This window comes from Triturus cristatus, chromosome 8, assembly GCF_964204655.1.
Source record: "Triturus cristatus chromosome 8, aTriCri1.1, whole genome shotgun sequence".
Classification (NCBI taxonomy): domain Eukaryota; kingdom Metazoa; phylum Chordata; class Amphibia; order Caudata; family Salamandridae; genus Triturus; species Triturus cristatus.
In genome coordinates this window covers 45,958,945-45,971,906 of record NC_140591.1, presented here as the reverse complement: position 1 = coordinate 45,971,906, position 12,962 = coordinate 45,958,945, and the positions used below count along the sequence as shown (strand labels likewise).

Below are 12,962 nucleotides of genomic sequence, written 5' to 3'. Positions count from 1 at the left end.
ATCAGGATGAAGAGGAGACTTGGGATTCTCTTCCTTCAAGATGAGAGTTCTATCCTGATAAGCGTGTAAAGAATGGAACTCGCTCTCCCCTTATAGTGTTAAAAGAATGCTGATTGAGAGATCATTTCCTATGCCAGGTCCAGCAAAGCAGATAGTTAACAGCGTTCTTTTATAGTAATGCACATTTACTAATGAAGTATGTGAGTGTGAGGCATGCATCCCAAACATGTCAACACCATTCAGAGAACATTGTTTTTATGCACTCTTTAATATTTCCCTTTCCAAAAATGAAAGAAAATAGTAAATGGGATGCACTCAGATACACTTGTCATAAACGAACAACTTAATTTTTTGTGTAACATGTTAGTCAACTTTACTCTACAATACTGAGTCCTGCCGGTATGTTCCTTCTACGTTCTGCTAATATACAGGAACAAATTCACCCTTATTCTCACCATCCCAAATGGAGGTGGGGGTCTATTAGGAAGATAGCCTTTATTTGGATGCATATCATTTTTTCAACAAAATTATATCATGTTTGTCAAAACATTACCAGCTGCATGTTATGCGTAGCTAAATAAATGCCCCCCTGCTGCATCCTCCCATAGCAAACCATTTGGAGATATACCAGTAAGGTACAAGAGCGTGCTATTAGGAATCGTAAGCTTTGTGACTTGAGCAGTACAAGATGTATGCCAGTGTAATCATGAACTGGGCAATATAGCTGGTTCACCGTAGTAATGTGGCACCTGCTGTTTATCTTGCTGTAATATGCTTTCTTGGCAAAACACAACCATTTTGTCACTTCCAAACTTTCCAAGTTCTTTTTATATCTAATGCATACATTCTTCTAGCCTGGATGACAGGGGGACAGTGTGATGGTAGTAAAAGGGAGGGGCATCATTTTTTAGTTCTCGCCTAGGGCGGCAAAACACCTAGAAACGGCCCTGCCCTCATCAGAGCCGATTCCCAGGGCCACAGTGCAGCATCTTTCCTTGACAGCAGACTTTATCACAGACGTCTTATCTGCTTGAAGTGTGAGTAAGGTACAAGGTTTGTTGTCAACAGTGCTTAGCGCAATTTGTTGTTCTTTAACAGGATAGTAACGAGGACACACCCTAGCTCCACAGATAAGTCACCGGGCTGCAACAGAAATGTGTTTAGGAAGACATTCGTTTTTGTGAATGGGGGAGATTGCGTGATTTGTCAAAGGACCTTGAGCCTACATTCCCCAGCGCTAAGGTCGGCAGCTCTGACCGTTACACCACATCCTCCCGACCTCCCCGCACTTGGGGCCGCGGGGTGTTTCCGGAAGTGCCACAGTTTGTGTAAAAAAACCCTGGAAGCCCTCTGAACCCAGCAGTACAACACTGAGTCACTGCACACAGTATTACTTACATTTTTTTCTGGTTTCCTGTCGCTCCTTTCTCCTGTTCTTTCTTCCACATTCTTACAGCGGAAACTGTGACCGAAGAGGAAGAGCACCGACAGCAGAGCAGAATGGAGACGGGGCCAGTGCGCAGGCGCAGACAAGGGATATTAACAGCGCATGCTCAGAGAAAAAAACTCAGTTCTTTCCACGCATGCTCAGAAAGGGAGTAGCAATTCTCCCACTTCAAAGATACTATGCCACATCCTCTCCCCCAATTGGGGCTGTTGTGAGCGATTCTGTAAGTCCTACACTTTGTGTAAAACCCCTGAAAGCCCTTTTAAGTCAGCAGTTTTGCCCTTGTTTCCTGTAAAGTATTTCAGGACTGCCTTGCACTTGAATTCCTTAGACGAGTTTGTATTGGTTGCATTATATTTATATTAAAAAGTACGGGATTTGAATGATATTTTTTTATAGCTTTGTTGATATGAAACACTGGCCAGGCGGGTGGAGGTGACAAACAGGGCTAGGGGTAGCAGCTGCCAACCCATGTGATCCTATGTTACACATTGGGTGGGACTCTTAAAACTCTCAAAGAGCAGGCCTGGTCCAAGCGCCATAGTCAGTGCCAGAGCTTCAGAAACACTGCAACTGTATGTAACACAAAGCGACAAGATGTGTGAAGAAGAGAGGCTTGCACCTGGGTGGGTGTGAGGACCCCTAAGACATGTCACCTGTGAAAGGCCATGAGCCAAGAGTTGCGAGTACCGAAGTACAAGCCAGTGATGGCATCTTTTAGTACCCAAGGAGGGTGTTTGAGAGGTCCTGGAGGCTAAATCTTTTAAAACTAATGTACATGACCCATTTTATTTGGCTTTTAGGAATGAGGAGCATGTTTTCAGGGTGGTCTATCAGAGGTATTTCACTTGTTTGGAAGGTCTTTACGCAATGTGCATTAACCTTCAGAGCTTATCTCCAGCTTTCTTTTCTTTCAGAGAACAAAACATGTTTTTCCTCTGGACTGCTTACTCTGAGTGCAAACAAACTGCTAGGTGTGTCCAGGAATTCACAGCACTCCTCGAAAATCATAACATTTTTACTAGACCAGCAGGTCTAGTGGCTTAAATAATCTACATGACCCATTTGTAATGCTCCTGACCCATAAACCGGCTTCAAATGAGGTGAACGTAATTCATTGAGCCGCCATTTTCTTCATTATCATATATGAGAGCACCTTCAAATGTGCGAGTTCAGCGTGTCTTCTGTACAAAAAACTCTTTTGTTTGATTTAATAGACTAAACATTTTTTCCATCTCCAATACAAATCTAACCGCAGGATACACATGACCCCTGAGTTGCCTCCTAGTTCATTAACAGCATTGTCAACAGGGCAGGAATGTTTCTTAAACCATGTTTTAAAACTATCACTTTTAATAAATACATAATTAAAGCATGAAGTGGTGATGGAGCGGGTAAAATGTTTTCTTTTTATATACCCAATCCGTTTATATAGGTTTATATTAAAACGATTAATGAATAATTATAATAATTAATAGTTTGATGTGAAAGGACTAAATCAATCTTATTAACAGAAAGAATACACGTGGGAATGCATTTGCATGGCTAAAATAATAAGTGAACTAAGTTTGTATGCATATTAAAATGATAAACGTTGCTTGAGTAATGTTAATGTGATTTGCGCTTAAATAAACCAGCATTAACGGCTTTGGATGTTGCATATGGCTAGATAAATGCCCACACATAAGGGTATTAGCAAGGGAATAACACTGTTTTAATCATTTCCATGTGTTAATTACAATTTTGTGTTTCTTTGCTTAAGTTGACTATTTTGTCCTACCAAAAGATGGCCGCCGACTGAAGCCTAACTAAAATACATTACTTCACCATTTGAACAATGGTGAAAGGCGCCTGCACTGACTTCGACCATGTCCCCTGTGTGACCTGTCAGACCATGCCCATGAAGACTACCCTGGGCGAGGTGCCAATGCCCCTGAACGTGAAGAAAATGTTACAATTGAGAATATGAACTGTTGAACCCGACCTGTTCTCAACAAACTGATACATTTAGGACCACGGACTACTCTTTCCCATACATTCGCTTTGAGACTTTTCCCGCATGGGAAAATTGAAAAATGTTTCCTGATGTGCCGAGATGTATTTGAATTTAGCCAATCATATTCCTGTGAAATGAGAAATGTAACATTTGATATGTAAATTTTTTTATACATATTGGTAGACTAGAGAGGTGTTAGAGAAGCTGCTGACGGAGAACCGATGATCAGAGATCCTTATGCTGACGGAGAGGACGGTGACTCTATATGATAGAACAGAACTCTGACAAATTTACTGAGGACCAGCCCTGACTTAGAAAACGACAATTAGCCAGAATAGGTAAATATGACAAAAGATGATATTGCATTATTAAGATTTAACCTGCCTTTAAATTAGATAAAAGAAAATCATTATTTGAATTAATGTGTCGAGTGATTATTTCATTGAAATGTTTATTAATTAATTTAGAGTGTTAAGGTATCATTGAACTAAATAACAACTAAATGATTCGATCGACCTATTGATGGAGGATTTATTAGGGTGATTCAGGAAAGGTGGTTTTATCCATCAAGGAAAGCAGTTTGGTTCGGAACTGACGTCCCTTTGTAGGCGCGGTTAGTTTGATAGAATGAATGTTGGTGTTATGGGCCCCAGCAGCGTATGATGTGTGAGTGTGTGTGTGACTGAGAAATCATTCTGTCCGTGGAAGTAAAGGGAAATTGAGGAACCCGAACTGCACCAGTTTTTCTGGTAGCTAGAGATGGTTTTTATTGTTTTGCTTTAATGATTTTTGCCTGTATATAGCTTATCGATTATTGATTGGTATTGTTATGTGTACTAACACTATATGTTGAAGTCGTATTGAGTTTTATGTAGTCTGTACGGCTTCTGGGATGTAAGAAGTCGGTGACAGTTCCGTAGTAGGGCAGAGGGAAGCGCTGCTCTCGGGAAAGGCGGGATTGTTGGACCTGTAGGTACACAGGGAAAAACGTGTAACAATTGAAGTTGCGCGTCGCATTGTCTGGGTTCGATTCGGTGACATAGCCGTATGTTGCCATTAGAGACATTTTCTGTGTGAAAGAAGTGCGTATGATAGCGAAGGGTACCTGTGAAATTTTGGTCTTTAAGTACCAGGAAACCAATTGGCATTCCGATAACGCTTATCACCGAAAAGGTAGCAGGTGTTCTCTGAGCTTGAGTGAAGGACAAAGTAGAGGTAAGCGCTGCTTTGTTAACGTATGTCATAATTCTGTAGTAGGACAGACTCTTCGCTGTTCTTGGAAAAGACAGGATTCTGTGTGAATGTACTACATTTTTCATGTGTGAAAGTGCGTGAATGAAATAGCATTCGGGTTAATTGTGAAACTCTGGGTTTATTTCTCAGGAGCATTGCGTTTCCAACTATGTGTCTTAAAACCGGAGAAACAGTTAGTTGATGCTTGATAGAAGGGTGAAGTAGAGGGATGTGCTACTTTATCAACGGAAGTAATGATTCTGTAGTAGGGCAGAGGTAAGCACTGCTCTCGGGAAAGGCAGGATTCTCGTGAGAAAGGTCTATTGCTATTCTGTGGTTAGCAAGCAGACAATGGAGATGTTTATATGTTGTAACTAACAGTATTGTAAAGTTGAAACAAAGTCTACGGAGTAGACTTGTAAAGGAGGGGTAGACTGGAGACAGGAGCAGGAGCTGCTGCAGCGACTGCTGACGTCAGAAAGACCGCGCTGGGATTGGACAGTGGGTCAGAACAGCAGAAACGCCCTGATTGGTGCGTTAGTGTGTGCCGCGAAAGGATTGAGAGAAGTACAGGGTGACGTAGACGCTCCAGGATTGGTGCGTTTGTGTGAGTCGCGCTGGGATTTGTGGATTGTAACAGTGACGTAGACGCTCCAGGATTGGTGCGTTAGTAAGAGTTGTGCTGTTATTGGACTAAAGATCGTACAGTTGAAGAAATGACTAGGGATTCACGGAAGAAAGGAAGATGTATTACCATTCAGCCGAGAAGAAGAAAAAATCCTTGTTTAGTAAAATAAAAGGGTGGTTTGTGAAAGACAAAGAGATTGTGACGAGGGAAGGACAGTTATTTCCTCCGACGAAGACACCCACATCCTTCATGGTTGCGAAATATGGATACCATACTTGCATTTGGTTAGACAACTGGGCAAAGTATACAAGGGAAGACGGAGTTTTAGCATTTCCAGAAAATGGTTCATTTAATTTGGCAATTTTAAGGAACCTACATGAAAGTATGATGAGATTAGATCCCCGACCAAGACCTACACAATTTGAGGCATTGACTGAGTGGGAAGATGAAATGCATGAGCGAGAAAAACAGAGAAATGGCAGTAGGTATAGATAAATGTTTGGACAGCCAAATGATCGAGAAACTCATTGTGATCGAATGAGAAGGTGGCGAGACACAAGTATGACTGAAGGACTGTTTCCCGTAAGAGCTGCAGGAGAAAATGAAGGAAGGAAATGTGTAGAGAAAAGACATAATGTAGAACCTAGAAGGTATGGAGCAAATGAATCAGAGGACGATGTCCTAGATGATATGTTTTACAAAAACCCATCTCCGTACAGACAGGAATCAGAGATATTAACCTCAGATACTCCAGTGAGGGAACCCTTACGAATCATTAAGACAGAGGTTATGACTCCAGAGGTGAAGAGGAGAAATTCTTTTAGGGAAAGAGAGATGGAAAATAAGCCTAGAAGTGAAAATTCAAAAGAATTAGCAAAAACCACGTTAGAACTAACAGAGAAAATAAGAGAATTGACCAAGAATCTAGAAGCAGTTACAGTCCCTGTAACCATAGGTCCGGTTATGCCCATTTTTGAGAAGCAGAAAGAAAGTGAGCATGGTCTAACAGTTCCGTATGTAAGCAGTAGACAAGCGGAACAGACCCTAATGAGAGCAAGGGAGAATCCTTGGAGACATACAATGAGTGAAGGTGGACTAAATGTGTCAAATAACCCGTTTTATAGTCCTGATTCTGTAGAAAGAGACAGAATAGTAGGAGGACCAATATTAGAACCACAAAGAATGACAGAACCAGGGAATGTGGAAAAATCAGTAGGTATAACTACAGATGAATTGAGCAAATGGCTGAAGGGTTTGCAAGGAAAAGAGAAAGAATCCCAAACTATTGATGTGGCAAAATTACGCATGGTGTTAGAAGAATTAATAGTAGGGACAATCCCCATGGAAAAGCTGAAAAATTACCAGGATGAGGAGCTACTGTTTTTATGTGAATTGACATGGATAAGGTAAAAGCTTTACAGAAGCCTTACCGAGTGGATTTCACGGAAAAGGATATTGAAAATCTGAACACTGCAGGACGAATAGGGCAGATTAAGGATATAATCACATTGTTAAGGAAATGGGGAGATGTGGAGAGAAAAGGAAAAGGTAGTGACAGAGTTTCCCATGAGAGAGATTCCAGGAGGGGGATATGTGCATGTCCCGTGGACAAGACAGGACATTTTGTCATTTAAAAATGACTTCCCTCGATTGCGAGAAAAGCCAGTCGAGTGGTACAGACAGGTGGACAGATTTGTTAAGCTGTCAAAAGTACTGTGGATTGATTTGAATAACCTATTTGATATAATAGTGCCAGCAGACTTATGGGCAGAATGCAAAATAGTCATTGATTGGCCAGCTAAAGAATACCCGAGAGATCCCAAAACAGGAGCACCAGACCCCGAGGTAATGAAGAAACACGAACAGGTTATGGTATTTTTGAAAAACAAAGTACCTCCCAAAGAAACAGATTGGGTTAAAATAGATCGAACGCATCAGGAAGTAAAAGAATCAGTTCATGCTTACTATGAAAGGCTAATACTAGCTGTCAAACAGTTTAGTGGAGATGAAAATCTGGGAGAAAAGGATCTAAGTCATTTTGTGTACAGATTTGTGTATGGTTTACGTCCCGAAATTAGTGAAATGATCAAGCAGCACACTGTCAATTGGCAAAGCAAGAAAATTGATGAAATTCTGCGACATGCCAAATACTTTAGTGATGAGATTGAGGCAAAGCAGCGAAAACTGAAGGAAAAGGCAATGTGGGCACAAGTGAAAGTTGCAGAAAGACAGGAAGCTCAGCTAGTCGAACAAGCCAATAACCCAGGAATCAAACCGAGATTTGGCCCAGGAAAGGGAAAAGGTAATATAGAAGAAGCTAAAAAGAAGTTTCCATGCCACAATTGCAGTAGGTTAGGGCATTGGAAATCCGAGTGTAAATATCCACCAAGTACTAATAATGAAAATCCATCATTGAATCCACAGGTGCAGTGTGAGGTGGGTGGCCAACCGCAGCAACAGCAGAAGGCTGTTAATCCACAGAATCAGGTGCCAAAACCGCCACTACCGCAAAGCAGAAATACCCAGAAATATAATAAAGAAGTGAGATTCTACAATGAAGAACAGGTAAACAAGCCGCAACGCGCAAGCGCTGTTTCACAACATTGGCTGCGAAATGAAGAAAGTGATTCAGAGGAGAATTATTGATGGTGCCGAAGGGAGGAAGAAGAGTGCATGCTTGGCGCAACTCTAGAAATAGATCAGACAGGACCATTTGTGGATGGGAAAGTCAATGATGAAAACATTACTTTTCTAGTAGACACTGGAGCTACACGATCAACTGTCAGGTCAGCAGATGTAAAGAATCTTCCTCTTTCGGTAGAAACAATCCAAGTAGTTGGTGTATCAAACACCCAGATTAGGACATACCTTACGGAACCCGTAAAGGTTAAAATAGGGAAATTCACAGACATGCACCGTTTTGTGGTGTGCGATACCAGTCCTGTGAATTTGTTAGGAAGGGATTTGTTGTGCAAGATTAATTGCACTATATTCTGTACCCCAGATGGAATAGCATTTGAGACACCAGATGAGGATGTACTGTATAAAATGACAATAGCTAATCAAGAGCATGAAGTTATAGGAATTTATGCAGTATTCAACCCTGATGAATTACCCAAAGAATTAAAGCAGTCTGTGAAAGCAGGTGTCTGGGATTTTACTGGAGAAGATGTAGGCCTTATGAGAAATATAGATCCAGTAAAAATTACATTAAAAGAAGGAGTAGTTTATCCAAACATTCCACAATATAGACTGACACCTGAAATAATTGAAGGAGTGACACCTTTAATTGAGAAAATGATTCAACAAGGAGTTTTGAGTGAAATCATGAGTAGCCCATGTAACTCACCTATAATGGGACTGAAGAAGCCTAATGGAAAGTTCAGAATAGTGCAGGATTTGAGAAAAATTAACAAAATTGTTTTGTCATGCTGTCCCATTGTCCCAAATCCATCAGTGATTTTGTATCAGATTCCCCATGATGCAGAATGGTACACAGTAATTGATTTGTGGCATGCTTTCTTTTCCATTCCGTTGCATCATGACAGCCAGCCGATATTTGCATTTCGGTTAGGAGAGCGTATTTTGGCATGGTGCCGAATCCCACAGGGGTACACAGAGAGCCCCTCAATATTTAATCAGTTACTGAAGAAATCTCTGGAAAGCTTAACTATGCCCGAAAATTCAGTTTTAGTCCAGTACATCGATGACCTACTGGTGGCATTGAAAACGCGTGAAGCTTGTGAAACAGATACCATAGCTTTGCTGAATCATTTGGCAGATGGAGGACTAAAAGTATCTCCGACAAAATTGCAATTCTGCAAAAAGGAAGTACAATACCTAGGACATAACATCGAAAAAGAGCTGAGAAAAGTGACAATAGACAGAATCAAAATTATCAGAGGGATGAGAGCCCCAATGACCCAGAGAGAAGTAAGAATGTTCCTAGGGATAGTTGGCTACTGTCGTCAGTGGATAAGTAACTTTTCCCTGATTGCCAAACCCTTGGTAAAATTGACAAAAAGTGAGATTAAATATCCTCTTGAATTGAACAAAGAAGAATTGGCAGCATTTAGACAATTGAAGGACAGACTTTGTGAAGCCCCAGCTCTGGGTATGCCAGACTATGAGAAAGAGTTTGAATTGTACTGTAGTGAGAGAAACGGATGTGCACTCTCGGTGTTAATACAGAAACATGGAAGATTAAGGAGACCAGTTGCATATTTCTCATCAATGCTAGATCCAGTAGTGGTGGGTCTGCCAGGATGTCTGAAAGCAGTAGCTGCTACATGTCGAAGTCTAGAGCAAAGTGAAGGAATAGTGATGGGATATCCAGTAAGAGTGTTTGTACCTCATGCTGTGGCGATCCTTTTAACAAGGAGCCGAACACAGTTCATGTCACATAGTCGGCTGACTAAGTTTGAGAAGGTCATTCTAGGTGCAACTAATGTGAGTCTGGAGAGATATGTGAATGTGAATCCAGCTACACTATTACCAGATGCAGAGAGCGTGGAGGTAAGAGATGATGTTGATCATGATTGCTTGGATGTGCTTAATTTCTGCACGAAACCCAGACCAGACATAAAAGATTTACCATTGCCAGAAAGTGATTATGTGATGTTTGTGGATGGATCTTGTTTGAGAACGGATGAAGGATTGTTGAGTGCAGCATATGCAATATGCACAGTTGCAGCAGTCGTGGAAGCATCACACTTGAAAGGAGTTAAATCCGCTCAAGTAGCAGAACTAGTGGCACTGACAAAGGCATGCAAAATTGGGAAGAATGTGAGAGTGACTGTGATAACTGACAGCCAGTATGGCTTTGGAGTTGTCCATGACTTTGGTCAACTTTGGCTACAGAGAGGTTTCCTGACCTCAAGTGGAACTCCTATAAAGAATGCAGAAGTGGTTGGAAAATTGCTTGAAGCAATACAGTTGCCTAAAGAACTGGCTGTTGTGAAATGTGCTGCTCATAGTCAAGGTAGTGATTACATCACTACTGGGAACCGATACGCAAACGACATGGCTTAGTATTGTGCCCGAAACCAGTATTTAATTAATCGGGCCAAGGAAAAGGAAATGTCTTCTTGCTCCTTAATGTTTACTAACGTTGTGGGAACATGGGAAGAGGTGAGGCAGTTACAGGATGAAGCAGGAGATGAAGAAATGAAACAGTGGGTAAAAGCAGGTTGTGCCCCAAGGGAAAAAGATCATGTGTGGGTCTATCGGGATGGAAGACCAGTAATGCCTGATAGCATGATGTCAACCATGGCACGGATGTATCATGGCCAAGGGCACCTAGGGAGGGATGCCATGATAAGTGCCTTTAAGCAGACCTGGTACAATGCAAATTTCAGGTTGATAGCAGAGAGTCTCTGTCAAAGATGCCTGATATGTCAGCAGTAAAATCCTGGAAGGAAAACAGTGGTGAGCCTAGGCACAATAGGCCGAGAGGGAGGCCCTTTCACCAGAATGCAAATAGATTTCATTGAAATGCCCCCTTATAACAAGTCAAGGTATGTTCTGGTGGTAGTTTGTCTGTTTTCCAGGTGGGTGGAGGCATACCCAACAAGAAGAAATGATGGAATCACAGTGGCCAAACTATTGTTAAGGGAATTCATCCCGAGATTCGGGTTCCCAGTGACCATTGAATCAGACAGAGGAGGACACTTTTACAATGAGATCATGAGTTTGATTTGTGAAGCATTGGGTGTACAATGAAAACTACATTGTGCCTATCGACCAGAGGCTTCTGGTGTGGTTGAAAAAATGAATGGTACGATCAAAAACAGAATAGGGAAAATGTGTTTAGCCACAGGAATGAAATGGCCTGATGTCTTGCCTCTAGTCTTGATGACAATCAGATCTACTCCAGACAGAACTACAGGTTTGAGTCCCCACGAAATTATCATGGGACGAGCCATGAGACACGTATTTGTTCCAGTCAACAAATTGATGACAATAACTGATGACATGATTTTGGATTACTGTAAAGGCCTGGCAGACGCAGTCCATTCTGTGTTTCACCAGGTTGGAGCGTATGCCACCACCCTTGAGAGAAAACCAGCCCATGACCTGAGCCCAGGTGACTGGGTGAGAATAAAAGTCCACAGAAGAAGGAATTGCTTGGTTCCAAGGTGGGGAAGGCCAAGGCAAGTTATCCTGACCACAACAACTGCTGTGAAGTGTGCTGGACTGAAAAATTGGATACATGCAAGTCACACTTTGAGAGTTCCAAATCCAGCAGATAGCATTGGAAAATAATATTTTGATGCTTCGGTATCAAGTGCTGATTCAGATGATGAGAATTCAAAGACAAAAAAAAATCCCGAAAGGGGGGAGAAGGAGCCAAGACTAGTTCCAACTCCAAGAGAAGAAATCCTGAGGAATAGATTGCAGATTTCAGATAGTTCAGATTCTGGAGATGAGCAAAACGCCAGTCGCGAGCACAAAAAGAAGAAAAGAAAAGAATGTTTCAACAGAAGTAACATTCACACGAGATGAAAGAGTAGGAGAAGTTCCACCGGAGAAAATCCTTGAAGGAGAAGAAGGGACAGAAATAGAGAGAGAGGGACAGATTTCTGCGGAAGACCCCCGAGGAGGTGTAGGGACATCCAACACTGAGTTAGGTGAAGGGACAAGCAGCAAGCAGAAAAATTGCGTGTCGGAGAACCGAGGAGGGACAGAAGTAGGGCAAACACAAGAGGTGGAAAAAGAAACTGTTGAAAAGGAAAAGCCAAATGAGACAGAATCTGAAGACAGTGAAACTGAAATACCAGAGGGTTGAGTTCTGAGAAAGAGAACTTGGATCGAGGAAAGAAACAGTAAAGAAGGTAAACAAAGATGAAATGCTAAAGGAGACCTTTGGCCAAATAAAATAAAGAGACTGAGATACCGATTGACACGAGTCAAACCCACAAAAGCTGAACAAGTGAATGAAGTGACTAGTCAGCTCAAAGAAAAAGAGGGAGAGACAGAGGTGTCTGAAGAAAACAAACGATCAAGAAAACCCAACCAGAAGTATAAGTCACCTGAATGGACGTATGTGGCACTGCCTGAACAAGGAGAAGAGGTAGATAGTCAAGGAAATCCAGAGGAGACTTTACTGAAAGTGGTGGAGGAAGAAGAAACAGCGGAAATCCTGAGAGTTATTCTATCCGATATTGGAGAAGAAGCAGAAGTTCAGGAATTTCTGTATGTGGACGATGAGAAGGAAGTGAAAAACGATGAGATGCCAAACTGAGTAATTTCAAGAAGATCATTGTGGGAAAAATAAAGGATTGAATAAGAAATTGAAGAACTGGGTTAACCTGATAAGTGCTTTGCTCTTTCAGGTGAAGGAGCAAGGAGTGGAGTAGAAGAGGCTAAGTCAAAAGACATGGTCAATTTAACAAGATGGCTAACATAGATGATAACAAGATGGTGCAAAATGTGTTGTTGCTGTACAGGATTATTAATGCTTCTATGGAGCGTACTCCCTCTTTTGATCTCTTTCAAAGTAACTTTAGATACACTAGAAGGGCATACAGAGAATATGACTAATGTAGTGAAGAATTCACAAAAGGTAGTTCCATTTAAAACAAGCACTGAACATATGCATAAGGATAGGTTTATAACTGATTTTTCTAGCAATGTATTTTCAAAATTATTGTATGAAT

At 41.5% G+C, this 12,962-nt stretch overlaps 1 pseudogene across 1 annotated transcript in view; it reads right to left on the bottom strand.

Moving 5' to 3' along the window:
* The window catches only part of LOC146799983 (uncharacterized), a 390,259-nt pseudogene extending 388,721 nt beyond the window's left edge, over positions 1–1,538 (bottom strand). The window contains exon 1 of the transcript XR_014968028.1: positions 1,399–1,538. The product of XR_014968028.1 is annotated as an uncharacterized LOC146799983 (transcript). The remainder of the gene's footprint in view (positions 1–1,398) is intronic.
* Between the last annotated feature and the right edge of the window lie 11,424 nt (positions 1,539–12,962).